Below are 19,199 nucleotides of genomic sequence, written 5' to 3' on the forward strand. Positions count from 1 at the left end.
AGCTATATAACGTATGCATATTATCGTACAAGTATACGATTATTTCGTTGTGTTAAGAAAAGGAAAAAAGAAAAACGAAACAATTGCTTTCTAATGAAAAGAAAAGAAAAAAAAAGAAAAGTCTAATCGTTACATTGTAAACGACGAAGTGCTTAAACCACGAACGAAAACTCGACTTTATTATATGCAGTCAAGCGAGCACGAAACTGGTTCGCAACCGAACAGATCGTTCGTTTCCCACATCGATGTTAGCCAAACAATTAGAGTTCGAAACTCCCTGATTGCTTATTACTCGCTTTAGCTAAGTGTACTTTGCATACTATCGATAACCTTTTTGCTTTAATATCCTGGTTGGCTACCAGGACGGGTTATTTATCTTTCCTAATAATTTCAAATTTCTCATGATTCCGAGAGAAAATTTCTATGTCGTTAAAAATATTGTGAAATATTTTTTCTTTTTCTTCCTTTCCTTCTTTTTTTTCTTTTTTTTAGAGAGGAAGATCGAACGATTTAAATTTATTTCTCGATCGAAGATCCAGCGGAAGAAACATTAGAAATCCGATACTAGTTTTCGACGTTCCTATCTTTATATCATATATATATATATATTTACATAGATACATACAAACACACACATATATATATACTTAGTTATATATTCGTTGTATACAGTTACTCGATCGTATGCATTTATGATAAGCGTCGAAAAGTTCGCTCTCGGTGACATCCCATATGAGAAGATAGATGCAGATTTTGATGTGCATTTTTACTTGACAAATTCTCTCTCTCTCTCTCTCTCTCTCTCTCTTTCATTTTTTTCGTCTAAAGAAAAAGAAAGTTACAGACGCACGGATAGATAGATAGATAGATAGCTGGATATATTATCTACTCCATTACAAAAAAAGAAAAAAAGAAAAAAGAAAAAGAGCTTACGAATATACAAAGATAAAATAAAAAGAAAGATAGACATTTCCGTCTTCATAAAATTCCTATTACGGTAAGCTGGTCCAAACGATACTATAGCGAGATCGTAAAGATCGATTAGACAATAAAGTAAATCTGTATCGTTGCATCGGATAAGTACGAATTGATTGACAGAGAAATACTATAAGATAACGATCGAAAAAGCATAGTCGAGATCGTAAAAAGAAATCCTTTATCCGTAATATCTCTGTATCTTTATACAATATACAAAAAAAAAAAAAGAAAAAAGAAAAAAGAAAAATATCAAACGTCCAAGATTTTTATAACTTTTACTCCTTATCTCTACTCTTTTATATATCTCATTAATACGTATGATCATTGTAAAAAAAAAAAAAAAATGAAAACGTATTACATAAATTTACTCGAACGCCATAACGCGATTCGTCGTCGTATAGTAACTCCTTGATCCTCTTCCATCCATTACTATAGCTAACCTTACCTAACTCGAACGAAACTCGATCGAATTCATGCACGAAATAACTGAAATTCAAAAAGTCAGGAACGGAACGTCAAACGTCACTTCGAAGATTCCAAGGACATTTTCCAATGATATATCAAAAGGAAAGAGTCCCACGAGATATCCGACGGTAACGCTCTCGTCGCTTCGTCCTTTCAAAGAAAATAGAAGAACACATCCCGAATTCAATTTTTATTAGTTTCCGTGATAAAAGCGTAGAGGTGAAGCCGAATCTGAAGGCGTTATCGAGCGATTCCATGGATACGCGATTCCTGGCACAACGTCGAATCGTTCCCTGGGTGGTTCTACCAGCTGACGAATGACCCTCGTAGGAGACGATTCTTTAAACGTAAACGGGAATGCTTGCTAGGAGAAGAAGAAGAAGAAGAAGAAGAAGAAGAGAAAGAGGAAGAAGAAGAAGGAGGAGGAGAGGGAGGAGGAGGTATACCTAGAAAAAGATCGGAGGCCTGCGGGCGTTTGCCAAACGACGATGGCCCTGAGATCGTGGACCAGGGTTCCGCGAGTCTTCTTCAAGCTCTTCTTCTTTTTCTTCTTCTTTTTCTTCTTCTTTTTCTTCTTCTTAGACGACGAAATTGATGGGAAGGACAGAAGTTTAGTGGCCGTCTATATATCTTTGGGGATAGAAATGGTAGAAGAGGACGATCTGTGAAGATTCTGAGAACGACAAAGGTGAAGAAGATGAAGGAAGAGGAGAAGGAGGAGCGAGGGAGAGAGGGAAAGAGGGTTTTCAAGGGAGGGGTTGAAGAGTCCGAACCTCGTAAATAGGCTAACCGAGAACTCGTTCTTTCGAAAGAGAAAAAAGATAAGCTTACTTATCGAGATAATCTTGAATTTTTTTTTCTTTTATATATATATATATATGTATGCGAATACGTATTTTTTATGTATATATATTATTTTCATAGAAGTACATCGACGATTCGACTGTAAAGCTTTCGCTATGTAGATGTGTGTTTATGTGTATATATATATATATATATATATATATATATATATATAATATCTATCAATTTATGCATACATGTATACATATGTAAGTACGTATGCACGCTAGTGAAGGTTAATAGCCTTGTTTATAGGTAAATTATACGTAAATAAGGTATGTATGTGGTATGTACTTATCTGGTATCAATACATATCTACTTACGCTATAGATAACGTTTGGAAATAGCTACGATATAGTAAATGAAATCGATCGAGTAGAAATATTCGCGATCTTTGAAAATAAACGAACGAATTTCCGTTCTTTTTAAGTATTTAAATGCGTACTCGTTCCAGAAAAAAAAGTTCGAGAAAAAAGAGAAACGAAAAAAACTCGTAGCTTGAATCGTCGATGGAAGGAACGCAAATATTATCTACGCTACGTAACTACACATACATACATACATACGTAGGTACGTACGTAGAGACAGGTAGATACGTAGATAGGTTAAAGTACGATGCAAGACGATAAAGTGAAAATTCCAGTAGCTACGTTTGTTCACGCGTTTACGTATCTTTTACGAATGGTATGCAAATTAAATCGTAACTGTGCATCGCACGAATGTTATCCTTTTCTCTCTCTCTCTCTCTCTCTGTCTCTCTCTTTCTTCCTGTTTCTCTCTCACTTAAAAGCAAACGATATTCTAGATCCATTAACACGAACAGTCGAATTAAGTCGAACGCCCTCGCGTTATCAACTATTAAACAGACTCGAAGAGAGCTCACCGTGAAAATAAATTCTTCCGATGTTGGGAATCATCGATATTTCATCCGTACCACGTAAAACTCCAATTCCCTTGCGAGCGTCGACATTTCCAGTGACTTATGGTGAGAAATGGAGAGGAAAGAAGGGTAGAAGAGAGAGAGAGAGAGAGAGAGAGAGAGAGAGAGAGAGAGAGAGAAAGAGAGAGAAAGAAAGCTCGTGAAATTTTGTAAATTGTTCATCAGAGCGTCGTAAACTTTTCTCAGCGAGTCGATTCGAGCGTGGCAACCGCCACGGTAACGGAGGAAATTTTATCATCTCCTGGAAATAACGTAAAAGAGACGATGGGGCGCGTGTTCTCTCTATCTCTATCTCTCCAACTCTCTTTTCCTTTCCGTCTCTTTCTTCAACGGAGCGAAACCAGCAGGCGTATATAAAATTTCGTTGCCTTTCCGTGGTGGCACGGCTGCAAGGTTGCTATTGGAACGATACATCGAAGCACATTTAACCACGACTCACGCCAACAACTCTCGGGGCTTTTATCTCCTTGAAAATAATGTAACCTGTTCTCTCGTTCTTACGTTCTTACGTTCCAACATTCGTAGCTTTCTTCATTCGTACGTTCGTTCGTACCATTCTTTTCTCTAAGGTGGCAACATCTCCAAGATAAACCGGACGCTGGAGACCGTCGTGGAAAGTCGTTTCTTCGCTTCGAAGGCTACGTGTCGACGTATATTCCTCCTTTGGCGAGCGTGCAGTTCGCCAAAAGTACGTCGAGAGACGTGGAAGAAGGATTTACGAGGTATAGCCTCGCGAAAGAGTCGAGTAAGAGAAAGAAAACTAACCGTGCTTCTACTTTGCTCTGCTCTGCTCTGTTCTGTTCTGTTCTACTCTGCTCTGCTCGGTTCGTCTCGGCTCGACTCGATTTCATTCGGCTCGACTCGATGAAAGAAACTAATGTTTACGAAACGTACAAAATACCTACGCGAGTTTCTATGACCTTTTCACATTTTCCTTTCTCTTTCCTCTTACTTCTTATCTTCTTCCACATCTTTCTCTCTCTTGCTCTTTCTATCTTTGATAACTTCGTACAAGTCGTAACAGATTATTCGTACAGGTCCAAGAGACACGTGTGTTTACAATAGATCGGCCATAGTAATGTTACCAGTTTGTATTGACTCGTTGTTTCGTAGGAAAAGAGAAAGAGAGAGAGAGGTTTTGTTTTCGGTACGAAGGACATCTAAATGTCAGAGATATGCTCTTTCAAATTTCAATCTTTTATAATTGCGTATGTATGTATTATATATTTTACATTCAAATGTAAACAATATCGTTCTATAATAAATGTTCGACGTGAATAATACGATTGTAATGTGAATAATATAATAATGTTAATAATACGTATAACGAGAGCGATACAACGCAAACAAGAAATGAGTCATTTCCAAATTAAATAATATTTATTCTTTCGATAGATCATTATTGAATTTCTGCGAAATAAAATAGGTATTATACATATATATATATATATATACGAGTACAAGGAAAGAATTAATTCCCTTATTAATAATTGAATTGTAACTGTGTACATCGGAAACTCTATACTATTCCATCTTTATTCGTTGAAATGAATGAAACGAATGAATCGAATCGATGGTAACAAACATGGAAACGCGAATTCCCGGGAATCGTATATTAAGGATAGTAAAGAATGAAAGAGGAAACTAGAGTGGTGGCGGCGATGTAATGGTGGTAGTGATGGTGATGGTAGTGGTTCTACTCGATAGAAAAAGACAAGCGAGACAATAATATCGAGGGGTTTCTTCCTTAAAAGCCGCTCTGTAAAGTCTTCGACTTCGACCGGATCGTTGACTTGAGATGGCCTACGAGGATGGCAACGGGAGGGAAAGAGGGTGGGTGGAAAGAGGGGGAGGAGAAACCGGAGGAGACGAGACTCTCGAGAGGTGCCGAAGGGTGAGCATCGCCAAAGTGTCGACTTGTCGAGCAGCGTGGCTGGATGAAGATCGATCGATCGACGTTTGGATGGAGGAAGCTAGTGAGTGAGTGAGTGAGTAAGTGAGTGAGTGAATGAGTGAGGGAAAGAGTGAGCGAATGAAAGAGTAAGAGTGAGAGTGAGAGAAAGAGAGATGCTTAGAGTAGAGAAGAAAGTGCTTCGGAGGTGGGGTTTGGATGTTCGAGGTGGCAGAGTACCCGCGTCTTAATAGCGCCGGCTGACTTCTCTTCCCGTAGGAAGAGAGAGAGAGAGAGAGAGAGAGAGAGAGAGAGAGAGAGAGAGAGAGAGAGAGATGTGGGAAAGCTAGGAGAAGATCCTTGAAGGGCCAACGTTAGGGAATCCATCGGAAAAGCAGCCACGTTCGGTCACGCCGATATTACTTACTACCACCCCGTAGAGAGCGATAACTTAATTGATGTATGAACGATGTTCGAACTCATCCGTATTACGACGACACGCTCGTGAATTAATTTTCCTCTCTCTCTCTCTCTCTCTTTCTCTGTGTATGTGTGTCTCTTCTAACTCGACAACTTGTTCCTTCTAAGTAGTAATAGATTCGGAATAAATGGAAATTGTCGTTGAATGGAGGAACCTTGGGAAATATTTCGATAATGTAGATCAAGAAAGGACTAGAGTTATCGTTTTCTATTTAAATCGTTATACCGATCGTTATATCGAAAAGTTTCTGTTTGTATCTATTAAAGAATAATTGAGAAAAGAGAGAAAGAAAGAGAAAGAGAGAGAGAGAGAGAGAGAGAGAGAGAGAGAGAGAGAGAGAGAGAGAGTGGAGAGGGAAGAAAGAGAAATTATAATGTAATGTATTTCTCCTTCGCAAGGAAATCTTATTGAGAAATTTTAACTGGCTTCGCTTTACTCGTCCATATTTTCTCTATTTTTCTCATTCTCTCTCATTCTTCTATTATTAATGAAACATAACATAGTTGTTGGGTAATACTTGTCGTAACAATAACGTCTCAAGTAACAGAACCGAGTCTTACGAAAAAAGTATATGAAACTATATAGAGGGAAGAATGGCGGAAAGAGAAATAGAGAAATTGAGAGTAAGAAAGAGAGAAAAAGAGAGAAATAGAGAAATAAAGGAATAGAAAAAGAGAAAGAGAGAGAGAAAGAGAGAGACAGACAAAAGGTAAAAGGAAAGAAATAAAGGAAGATAACAATGTAATTCGCTTCGACAAACGTGCCATAGTGATCGAAAGGCGTAAGGACCGAGGCAATACGAGCCACGAAGGGGCCATGAGGAAAGGTTAGAAAGGAGGAGGCCGTTGTATCGATTGAAAATACCTGTGCCATGCTCGGCAACTTCTTTTATCTCGTTTTGCTCGTTGCAAAGTGCCGTCGCTCCGTCGCACGGCGAAAGAGAACGTTGTGAGTGAACGAACGAGAAAAAGAAAGAAAGAAAGAAAGAAAGAAAGAAAGGAAGGAAGAAAGAAAAAGAGAGAAAGAAAAAGAAATCGTGGAAGAACTCGCCTTTGGTATTCGATGAATTCACGCCTTCGAGTTACCCTACAATTTCGTTACTCCTTCATGTGTTTTCTTATCGAGACGATCGTAAATTTCACTAGCAACCGCGTGTGGACGATTTAAACGGACTACTCACTCACTATTACAACGTTGCTTCTCATTGATGATCGCCATTCGATTTTATCGGTTCCAATATGTTCGAAAAGATTTCTATGTTAATCCTTTGTAGTCTTGTAACTCCAACTTCGAATTCGCCGATTCGCAGGTTCGCAAATACGATATTTTATGTACGCTATATATTTGTAAGCTTCGCATCGTATCGTTTCTCGACGATAATATTTATTGACGCTTTACGTGAGACGATTAATGTTTGCTATATATAATTTATAATTAATACGACGATCGTATTAATATTTTTCTTACATGCTATAATAAATATTTCGTTATCGAGAATTAATTATGATCGGTGTTATCTAGAATGAAAAATAAAAGAAAAAAGAAGAAGAAAAAGAATTTGTCGTACGGTAGTATCGATTTATCTGTATTAAACTAATTCAATATGCGCATTAAACGTTTTCAATGAAATCGTACCTTCGAAAGATACGTGATAACATAAAAGAGAATTGTGAGATATCGGTAAATATGATACGTGTATCTATTCAAAAAGAAAAAGACAAAGAGCACGGTATACGTTTATATAAGAGATATAAAATAATAATGTATTATAATAATGTTTTATATATGTATATACACACACACACATATATATATATATAAAATTTAACTAATATATTATTATTTAAAATATAAGTAAGTATATACGTACGGCAAATATCGAATAAATATAAATTAATATTACATCTTCTGTTCCTGCGTAGATAGAATGCGTCCTCGCCGTTAGCTAGGTGAAACTAGACTGATAAGTAAAATGACTTTGGGAAACCTTTAGACTCGACAATCTGTATTTTGTTTGGTTGTTATGACCTTGTGTTTACATCGCGTATATACAAGGTATATATTCGCACGATGTTTACATAGACCGTAGTCAATGATATCAACTAGAATATAATACGCTTGTTTATACTTTTCGTTCTAGTATGCCTATTATGTTTAATATTTATCAAATTTTATTAAGAATAATGTGTATTCTGAGAAATCCTAAGACTCCAATAATATTACGTTCGTGTTAATTACGCATTTGTTATATATGTATATACGTATCTACTATTATATTGTCCGTCTGTTGGTATATACATGTACCATGATAACCCTTTCCCTTCCCTCCCCTCCCCGTCTATACACACATAGATCAACCAAACACGTCTGGCATGATAATTGAACGGCATAACTCGGCCTCTTGGCACGTTAATTAATCCTAGAATATTTGAGGGAAAAAAAAAGAAAGTCCAATATAAATATTTCATATCTAATATGATATGGAAAAAGGGAGAAAATTTATCGAAGCTTAAGGGTGAGAAGTTATGACGTCGAGACAGTTGCTCTTTTCGTTTCTTGATTGCTCCATGTAATCATTGTACTTTTCGTACGAGATATATCAATTAAATTGAAAAAATCTATTTTGTTTCTTATGCGAGATCACAATAGACTCTCGTCTATTTCTCTTGTTTTATTTTTGATTTTTCTATAACGAATAATTTATGGTAATATCCTATCGAAGGTAATACCCGTTGAAAATTGTTAGAAAGCTCGAATTTGTAATTACTTATTATTTTAATTGTTTATAAACCAATAATACGCTTACTTTCATATATTTTGTAATTTTTCTCACTGCTAAAACGGATCGATTAATTTCTTTCATTCGATGACTTTTTTGTTGCCTTTACATACGGACGATATGCATCCTCACATCTTGTGCGAATTACTTCTGTAATAATGTCCTTTTTAAATCTTTGCATAGCTATTTAATATCATAAATAATTAAGTAACTAAACATTATTTTTCCTAATATTTTATCCTATGAATATATACGATCTTGTTAAGTATTTAATAGTATCACATTCTTGAATATTCCTATTAATTATGAGATAGTCTTTACATGTGAGTAATGGTAATTTGCAACTCCCCTTATTTTATACGGAATCCTCTTAGATCGCGAGAGAAAGAGAGAGAGAGAGAGAGAGAGAGAGAGAGAGAGAGAGAGAGAGAGAGAGAGAGAGAGAGAGAGAGAGAATTAGTGAGAAAGATGATAAGACCTGATACGATAAAATTAATACAGATCAATATTATAAAAGAGAACGCGCGTTCTTAATCATAAAAAGAAAAATACAAAATAAAAAAAGAAATGAAGAAGAAAAAAAAAAAAAGAAAAATCACAAAACTCAATTTCTAATTCAAATTCAATCGCGTTAGAGAAAGAAATCGTCGTGTTGGTCATTAATCAAGAGATATTTTATTTAACGATAAATCATATCTTTTTCTTTTTTTCTCTGATTGAAAAATATTCGACGGTAGAAATCTGTCGGGTCGCGTTATCTCGGGATTATTTACGAGTATCCGTGATAAGGGTAAAACGTCGCGACGAATCGATGTTTTATTGTTTTCGTACAAATATATGTAAGTCGTCGGAGATGTCGGACGATTCGTCGAAAAAGAAAAGATAATTTTTATCGCGAGAAGAATCGTTCTCTCAGATCTGTACTTACATACTTACTTAGTTACACAGACACACGTACATACACACACCACACACGAATAGACACACACAGAGAGAGACAAACAGACACTACGCTTCCACTCGGTTCTGGATGAAATATGAATGGACTTTCCAGTACGTGTATCTTTTACGTGGAACGAAAGCCGGTACGGAAAACGTAACGCGTTTACAGTCCTTTCGTGTTTGTTTCACGTCCGTTAATTATATTAAAGACTTTCTTCTAATTAAAGTGAATTTACCCGAAGGAAACTTGTTTGAACTCGTAATCGAAACTTTCCTCGTACCAATCTAGTTTTTCAAAATTTCCGAGAATCTCGTGATAGGACGTAGGTATACTTCAAATATTACATTCTGGTTAAACTGGAAAAACTTAATCTAATCATGCTGCAAAACGTTTCGTTTTAATGACACAAATTTTCTAACCACCATATATATACACATGTACTACATATATACACATTCGTAGATAGATACACGCGAAGAGATGCAAGTCGTATAACCATTTTCGTTGGTTTACATCTTCTAAAATCTTCACAAATAAGCGAATAAAAGTATTCCAACTTTCGCATCTTATCGTACCTAAGGAATTTAACGAGATGGTAAGTGAAAAAGAAAGGGATGAAAATTCGTTCCTTCGTTTGAGAGAGAGAGAGAGAGAGAGAGAGAGAGAGAGAGACAGAGAGAAAGAGATAAAAAAAGAAAGAAAAGAAAGATCCATAAGGAGAAAAGAAAGAAAACGAAAAAATAAAGCACAACGCAAGAATCCCTCGAAATTGCATATCCGTAGGAAGAAAAGAATACGGGGAGGAAAAAAGGACAACGAAATGAAAAAAAGGAAGAAAAGAGGAAAGGAAAAAGAAGAAAAAAAAAATCGAACAATCGGTCGCGGGAAAACGTTTTCCGTTTCGTTATCGTGGATTATCGTTAAGACAATTTCTTCGTAACGAATATCAAACCCCATTTACATCGTACCGAGGAGGAAAAGAAAGAGAAAGAAGGAGAAAGAAAGAGAGTGAAAGAGGGAGAGGGAGAGGGAGAGAGAGAGAGAGAGAGAGAGAGAAACTCTAGTAGGATTTTCAAGAAAGAAGGGATGGAAAGGAGAGGGATGGGAGGAGAGACAAGAGGAAAGGAATCCAAGGATGCTTCTGTTGGATCGCAAAAGAAGGTTAAGAAAGGAACGACGATACTGAGAAAGGGAAGGAGAGAAGAAACAGAAGCTGGTTGAGAGAATGCAAAGAGGAGTGAGAGAAGGGAAAAGAGAGACGAAACGAGCGATGGCGTAAAAGAAAGAAATCAAGAGGAATAAAAAGGAGAGAAAGAAAGAGAAAGAGAGAAGTAGAGAGAGAGAGAGAGAGAGAGAGAAAAAGCCGTGTCCGTGAAAAGAGATAATCTCTGTTTATCTTGTAATTCCCTGGTAATGCCATTATACCATCCGGCTTGGACAGGATTCCCCACATTACCGGCTTAAATCTTTGTTTTCGCCCATTCGCGAGGGTGCACGAATGGGAGAATGGAGAGAAGAGGAGAGGGGTGGGGGAAACGGGACAGAGATAGAGAAAGAGAGAGAGAGTTAGAGAGAGAGAGAGAGAGAGAGAGAGAGAGAGATAGAGAGAGAGAAAGAGAAAGAGAGCAAGATAGATATATATATATATAAAGAGAGAGAAAGAGAACAAGATATATATATATATAGAGAGAGAGAGAGAGAGAAAGGGAAGGGCAAAGTTGGAATGTCCGAAGATAGTAGTAGCTCGGCGTAATTGAATTGGCCCGTTCTTAAAGGGCGATAAATCTTTCGAAGAAAACGCGCAGCTCGCGCTCCACGTGGTCGCGTATCCTATGTACATATATACATATGTATATGTATATATGCTATACATAGAGACAAGTTAATGTCGTACTTGAGTCAAATTGCTTCGAACCCCAAAATATCGTATAGTTCTTCGAAAAGCAACGGCTGTTTGGACATTACGCCGACCGGATAATTCCTCGTGTTCGCGAATTTATCCTCGCGGTAGTCGCTTTTGAATCGGAAAACAAGAGAGGGATAAGTCGAAACTCGCCGAGTTTGTAATCTCTCATGGATTACGCCGTCGTAATTCCGCGATCGTGCGGAATGAAATTTCGTTGGAGAGGTTTCGATCGAACTTGTACCGGTACGATCACCCTCCTCTCCTTTCTCTCTTCTCTTCTCTTCTCTTCTCTTCTCTTCTCTTCTCTTCTCTTCTCTTTTCCACCATCCTCGTTCCTACTAACCCTATGGTACAGCTTCCCGACTTCGCGTTAGTGATCGTTAACGAACGAGTTGAGGAACTTCATTCGCGATTGTGCTCAACTATTTTTGTTACGAATGTCCGTCCGATTTTTCGTATTTTTCATCCTCTCTTTCTCACTCTTTTTGTATCCTTTTTTTTATATAAAATCACGTTGAATTATTTTTATTATTAATAGTAGTAATAGTAGTATTATTATTAGTAGTAGTTTTTTTTTTTCTTGTTTTGTCTTTTTTTCTTTCTTTCTTTTCTTTTTTTTCTTTTTTTTTTTTTGGAGAGTAGGACAGGAGATATAGAATACATCAATAATCAACGCGAGATGCGTTATCGAAATCAACGGATAACGTAATTATCGAGGTAACATAATTGGCAGAACGTACTTAAGAGCTGGCACAATGCAACGTATACCCAGAGATCGTTTCCAAAGCCACGAATTGGACCAAAGGTAATTAGGAACGATTCAATACCAAACCGGATGGATCTATCCGGATCGATCTTCCGATCTGTTGGGCCCCAAAACAATGAAATCTATTATAATAGACGAACGATCGATTTTATCGTTCCACGTGTATGTAAATTGTAATTTCGAGTATACGCGTATCGTGATAAACGCATAACGTTTCAGGATCTACGTTGAATCGCGTACGATGGTTGATTATTATAATCGAAAATCGATTTTGATTAGTTTGATCGAGATTTTCAGAAATCGATAAGATTTCGACCGATGGAATAACAGTGTTAATTAAGTCCCGAGAATCGCTAGGATAATTAACGTTAGGGACGAGAATTATGATAGTTTAGATTATAAATAGTGTATGTTATGGTGTCGTGCCAGTAACACGACACCGATATCAATTCATAACGTCAAAACGTTATCGAATCTTCCGCGAAAGTGCAGTGCCTACTATTCCACTACTACCACCACTACTACTACTACTACTACTACTACTACTACTACTACTACTACTACTACTTACTACTCACTATTACTATTATTACTACTACTACTTAACGGTAGTTAGTCAATAATTCGTAGAAGGATTATTGGGATGATAATCATACGGATGGACGGTCCTCGATAATTGGAACGTGACAACGCGAATAATGAATTGGTGTTGCTACGGACGACGACGTTAATATGTCGTCGATCGGATCTATCGATCACTATCACTTACGATCTAAATAATAATCGTTAGTTAATATCTAATGATTCATCGACGATCGAACGCAGAACGATCGTTAGAACTCATGATTTATAACGATTCCATAACGTTAACGTTTAAACATTAATGATTTATAATGATTTATATGGAATTGATGAGATTTGCAAACGATCGAACGATTTCTATATTTCACAATCAAATCTCATCTCAGCAGACGACATCGTGTTAACTGAACAGGTTACAATCTCTCTCTCTCTCTCTCTCTCTCTCTCTCTCTCTCTCTCTCTCTCTCTCTCTCTCTCTCTCTCTCTCTCTCTCTCTCTCTCTCTCTCTCTCTTTTGTTATGTTTCCGATAACTACGTAACGAAAGCGAATATACTCGAGTAACGAAGCATTAATTACATACTCGGCATAGCAGGTAATATTCGATCGATGATGTTCGATACTATCGAAGTTTAACATACGTTTTACTCTCTTGCGATTAGCACGAAATAAATTTGTTTATCAGAGTTTTTCTTCGAAGATATCTTGCGATCGTATTAACGAAGAAAATAATAACAAAAAAAAAAAAAGGAAAAAAAAAGAGTGTGCAGATAAAATCGTAATCTTATGGGAAATCTAACGACTTGCTCTTATCATCTTTAACGTCTAACGGAAAAAAGATGTTGGAATCGAATGAGTGATAAAACCAAATGAAAAAAAGAACGACAGTAAGGGCAAAGTAGAAATGCGCGGGAGGATTCGATTTCATCATCGAGCTCTTTTCTTATTTACTCTTTCGTTTGAGACGACTCTCTTTCTCTATTTTTCTTCTTTCTTTCTGTCTCTTTCTTTCTCTTCGTCTCTCTCTCTCTCTTTCTCTCTCTGGCTCTTTTACACCAAAAATAAGTCCAGGCAAGTTTTATCGAATCAACTACTTTGCTGTAATTGTTCTTACTAATAAAAAGGAACCTGTAGTACCTGCCATATATAAAAAAGAAAAAGAACTTTTACTTGTGAAATAAGTTCTCATTTTTCTCTCTTTCTCTCTCTCTTTTCTCAATTTCATTTCTTTATTTCTTTAATATCGTGAAAATAAAATCGATGTTAATCGTAATAACGAACAAGTAGGTATAGATAAGAACACGTAAGGTTTATGCGACGAATGATTATAACTTCTCTCTCTTACTACCGGACGATGGTCATGATTGAAGGAAATTTATCAGAAAGGAAAGAAATGAAGAAAGAGAAAGAAGAAAGAAAGAAAGAAAGAAAGGAAAAATGATGGAAAAGAATAAAGTTGAAGCAGTAATTACATACTTAGTTTCAAGAGATACATATAAACGGAGCTACGAGTTTCACGAAAATACAAAAAACAAGAAGAGAAGAAAAAGAAATGAAAAAACAAAATAAAAAACCACGAAAAGTGGCCACATTAAATGTCCCATCGGTGAGTATTTATACTCACATTTCCCACAAACGACAAAACGTAACCTTTTGCTCGAGTATGCGAGAGGGACGAGGAAGGATTGCGTCTGTTGAGTATATACGCGTCGTTAGTCGTTGGTTTCTCTCATTGCTTCTTTAAAATGCAAGCCATGTGACATAACTAACTACGTCTATGCCGTTGGGAGTCGAACGTAAAGAAAGAGAGAGATAGGGATAGAGACAGAGGGACAGACTGATAGACAGAGAGAGAGAGAGACAGAAAAGAAAGAAAAGAAATGAGAAAGAGAGACAAAGATGGAGATAGATAAATTAAAAACGCAACAAAAAAAGAAAAAGAAAAGAACGATAAAAGAAGAGGACAAAAGCAAGTAAGTAGAAGATATAAAACAGAAATAGAAAGAGGAAGAAGAAAAATGAAAAAAATAGTAAGAGAGAAGGAAAATGATATCCCCCTATCCTCCTCCTCTTCCTCCTCCTCCTCCGCCATTTTGGTACCTTCGTTCTCGCATATACGCATATTCACGTCACGCGAATTTATATTTTTATTTAAACTGGGTCACATCTGTGCGACGCAGCGCACTCCAGGAAGCACTTTTACAACCGGCGTGGTACTTAAAAATCTCGCCGATGCCGAGAGGGTTTATTGCGTCTTTGACGGGAAGCACGCTCGGAGGTAGCTAGAAAAATGTCGAACGAGGCCGAACGTATACCTACTACTTCGTATTTTCGCCTCCGCGTTTAAAGGGTCCTACAATGAAAAAGAAAGAAGTCAAGGGAAAGAAAAAAAAGAAAGAAAGGAAGAAGGATGGAAAGAAAGAAAGAAAGAAAGAAAGGAAGAAAGAACGATCGACCGACTCCCATACGGGAAAAGTTAGGCGTAAGGAAAAAAAAAAGAAAAAGAAAAAGAAACAGAAAAAAAGAAAAAGAGAAAGGGAACAGAAAGAACTTGCATAAGGTGGGCGTTTGGCGTTTCTCTCGTTTCGGTACAAACGAAAAATGACCTTCCATCTTTCTCTTTCTCTCCTTTGCAACTATGTTTCTTCAATATTGACACTCCTCGCGCGTTCCTGTCTCGTCAAAGAGCAAATCCGTGAACGTGTGAAAGAGTAAAAGACGAAGAAAGAGAGAGAGAGAGAGAGAGAGAGAATGGAGTGAGGGAGGGTTAAGTCTTCAACGGGGCGGACATCCCTCTATAAACATATATATATACACATATATATACATATACATAGAAATATGTATATAGATACTATATGTGAACGTATGTATATAAAGTTCGTGTTCCCTTTTTCGTCAAGCCCGTTTTCACTGGCCTCAGTAGAGCTTTGTGAAGAGCGCCTAGCGAATGGGAACACGCGCGCGGTTAGTATACACAAAGTAGCACGTACGATTACAACAAGGTAGAGAAAAATCAACGCTCGTAGTAGATAGGCTCGCGTATCTCGAAAGAAATGCCGGAAGCGTGTATCCCGCTATAAGGTTCGCGTCCTTCTTATTCTCTCTGACGTCTCTCGACACTGTCGAAACGATCGTATAATGCATAATACATAATCCAAGCGAACATGAATATTCTTCCAAGTAAAGAGAGAGAAAGAGAGAGAATATATCGATGTTTCTAGGATCATCGAAAAAAGAAAAAAAGAGAGAAGAAGGAAAGAGAAAGAAAAGAAAAGAATACGGTGAGTTTCTAAAGGAGTTTAGTGTTCCGTTTCGATTACACATACGAGTTTCTCTCTTTCTCTATCTTTGTCTCTCTCTCTCTCTCTTTCTCAATCTTTCTTTCTCTGTCTTTCTCTCTCGAAAGTACAAGACCTTAATCTGGGTCGCAGAAGCGATCATCCTGTTACATGTAACCACTATTTGAACGGCTATAGGGGGATTGCCACGGTAGAGCAGTTCCACGAAATCGCAGTCAAATCAAGTAGAATACTTTCGATCGTTTATACATAGATATATGTATGTATGTATGTATGTATGTAGTAAGTTTACTTTTACACCGTTATGAATAAGGGACGAATTCTCCCGATAGAATATATTGACCCAAATTTTTCTCGTATACTATAAATACACGTAGAATGCAATTATTGTGTGAACGAAGTATACTTCATTATCTACTTCTTTCTCTTTCTATTTCTCTCTTTCTCTCTCTCTCTCTATCTCTCTCTCTCTCACTCACTCGCTCTCTTTGTCTCTTTTTCTCCATGACCCTTCGTAAACTCATCTTGAGGAACTTAATTAAAACCCATTCGCGTGCTGTGACAGTAGAAACAAAGCGGGTACCGTAAGTAAAGAATTTTACGGTGCTTATAAATACGCTAGTCCCTTTCGAGAAAGCCGAGCACCGGCGATCGTCGAGATGAATAAATGTTTGCAAAGAGGAGCCTGTACGCTCGTTGAGAGTCGCTGAAACGGTTGTCTCTCTTTCTCTCTCTCTCTCTTTTTCTCTCTCTCCCACCACTATCATCCATACATATATACATAGCCACATACATATACATGTACATATAACGCTTATACACAGAAATCGTTAAGTCTTATCTCTGCTTTCCTACTGAAAAGGAAGGAAACGTAAAATCGCTAAGATTGAAAATTCGTCGTCGTAGTCGTAGTCGTAGTCGTAGTCGTAGTCGTAGTCGTAGTCGTAGTCGTCCTACGATGATAACGGCGCTTATGGTTGTCATTAGAAGCGAATGGAAAGAACGACGTTGTTGAAAATTTATGACAACTCTCTCTCTCTCTCTTTCTCTCTTTCTCGTGCATGTCCACAAAGAGGAAAATCCTCAGGAGCATTACTAAATCGGTATGCGCTGTCGCGACCGAATTACACTCGGAAAAAGAGAGCGAGTGAAGGAATGGAGGAAGGGAAGACAAATAGGCTGTAAGAGAAAAAGAGAGCGAGAGAGAAAGAGAGAGAGAGAGAGAGAAGAAGTAAAGAACAGTAAGGTGAGATGAGGTGAGGTGCGAGTGCAGCTGAGGTGAGGTGCAAGTGCAGATGAAGTGAGGTGAGGTGTAGGAAAGGGGAGGGATGAGAAGGAGAAGGAGAAAGAGAAAGAGAGATGCTATGAATTCGTGAGTGACCTGAGATATCAGGGCCGCGCGTAGGACGTACCGTACCGTACCGAGATTCCCTTCAAGACTTTGCTTTTCCTCGTATATCTAAAACTGCCGCGGCGGCAACTTTAAAATACACGGCCCAGTGTTGTTCGTTCGCCCTCTCGCAAATGTATTCCTCTTTCCTACACGATCCACCGTAGCGACGGCCGTATTTTTTTTTTCTTTGCTTTTGTTGCTATTTTTTCTCTTTTTTTCTTCCTTTCCGGACTGTTCTTATCGTCATTGCAAGACCATACTAAGTATTTTCTCCTTTCTTCCTTCCTTCCTTCCTTCCTTCCTTCCTTCCTTCCTTTCTTTCTTCCTTCTCTGTTTCTCTCTTTTCTCTCTTTATTAATTCTCCATCGAATTTTCTACGTAAATAAAACCCTGTGGCGTTGTACTCGTCTCGCGTTAAGGTTCATATTTCTCGGGGCAACGTTACAGAAACCTGAATCTTAATGCAAAGTGAACAACACAGTGCAGTCTCGGTTGAACGATCTCTCTCTCTCTCTCTTTCTCTGTATGTACGTGTTTTTTCCTTTTTCTTTCTTTTCTTTCTTCCTACTTTTCCCTCTCTTTTCATCGACCAACTAGCTAACTAACTAGCTAGCTAGGTAGCTAGCTAGGTAAGTAGATAAATAGATAGATAGGTTAACGATCAAACGTATTAACGATCAAATCTATCGTGCTTACGTGTTTATCCAATGGTTATTCGGTCATCCAGAAGAACATATTTATCCTGACTTTGAATTCTTACGGCGATGGCTCCTCCTCTCATTGGATCCTTCTGAAAACAGAAAATACGTGGACATTGTATAAAAGTTGGCTTAATCAAGTCGAATTACTCTTATTAATCCGTTAACGCGTAAAGTCGAAAATTCGTTCGTTCGTTCGTTCGTTCGTTCGTTCGTTCTCACGCGAATTAGCCCGATTTACGAGCTCGACTACCAAGCCCGAAGCAGCATATTCACGGTAAGAATAAGCGCGTTCTCTAGGTAGCTACGTCAAAGTTGTTTCCGACGCACGTTCGCTCGTTATTCTCTCGCTAATTTCGCAGTCTCGCCGGTGACGTTCGCGATCGTTTAACAGAGAAACAGAAGCGACGTGGAAAACGATGGTTGCTGCTGCTGTTGCTGTTGCTGCTGCTACTTCTCTCTCTCTCTTTCACTCTCTCTCACTCTCTCTTTCACTCTCTCTCCGTCTGTTTCTCTTTACTCGTTCCTACGAGAATTTCCTTACCTCGTAGATGCCAGCCAACGTACTTCGGGTTCGACAAGAAGAAGAGAGCGAAATGCTGCCTTTCCACCGTACATTCCGTAATAACCTCATCTACGTTGATGGCGAGAGCAACGTGTTTGTCCTTTAATTAAGTGGTATATAAGGTACCTACCCATCGTTGATTTGGTATAACGGGGGAACTCGTGGGGAGCTTACGAGATTCACGAGCAAAGCTTCCTGAGAAATTTAAAGCTTTCGAGAGGTACTACGCTAATGAGAAATAATTGATAAACCCGGGCTTTAGAAAGAGATAGAGATTCAGATAGAAATGGGACGAAAATGGAGAAGAGGGTAGGGGATAGAGAAACGGATAGATAGAAGGGTTAACGCTTTCCGTATAAAATGAACGTGAACGTGAACGTGAACGTGAACCTGAAAGTTAATGTGAACATGAACGTTTCAGTATTTAGCGAGCCTCTTTTAAAATTCATCCCATGATTATCTGTACCCTTTTGGAAATACGAAACCTTCGTTAACGGAACGCCAACGGCGACGTCTTAAGTATAGATGGATATAGATAACCAGGTACGTAATACCTACGACGCGGATTGATCGACCAAGATCTTACTGGCGAGAGCCAACAGTAATTATGAATTATACGATATCATTCAACGGTAAATGCGACCGTTTCACCAATCAACGGGGAGAACG

The 19,199-nt window shown here is 37.9% G+C and overlaps 1 protein-coding gene across 3 annotated transcripts in view; it reads right to left on the reverse strand.

Moving 5' to 3' along the window:
* Positions 1-19,199, reverse strand: part of LOC127065375 (uncharacterized) — a 257,300-nt gene that overhangs the window by 139,236 nt on the left and 98,865 nt on the right. For all 3 annotated transcript variants that reach the window (XM_050997629.1, XM_050997627.1, XM_050997630.1), the window contains exon 2: positions 17,964-18,057. The gene's annotated coding sequence lies outside the window, so the exon portion shown is untranslated. The remainder of the gene's footprint in view (positions 1-17,963; positions 18,058-19,199) is intronic.

Source organism: Vespula vulgaris, chromosome 7, assembly GCF_905475345.1.
Source record: "Vespula vulgaris chromosome 7, iyVesVulg1.1, whole genome shotgun sequence".
NCBI classification, from domain to species: Eukaryota; Metazoa; Arthropoda; class Insecta; order Hymenoptera; family Vespidae; genus Vespula; species Vespula vulgaris.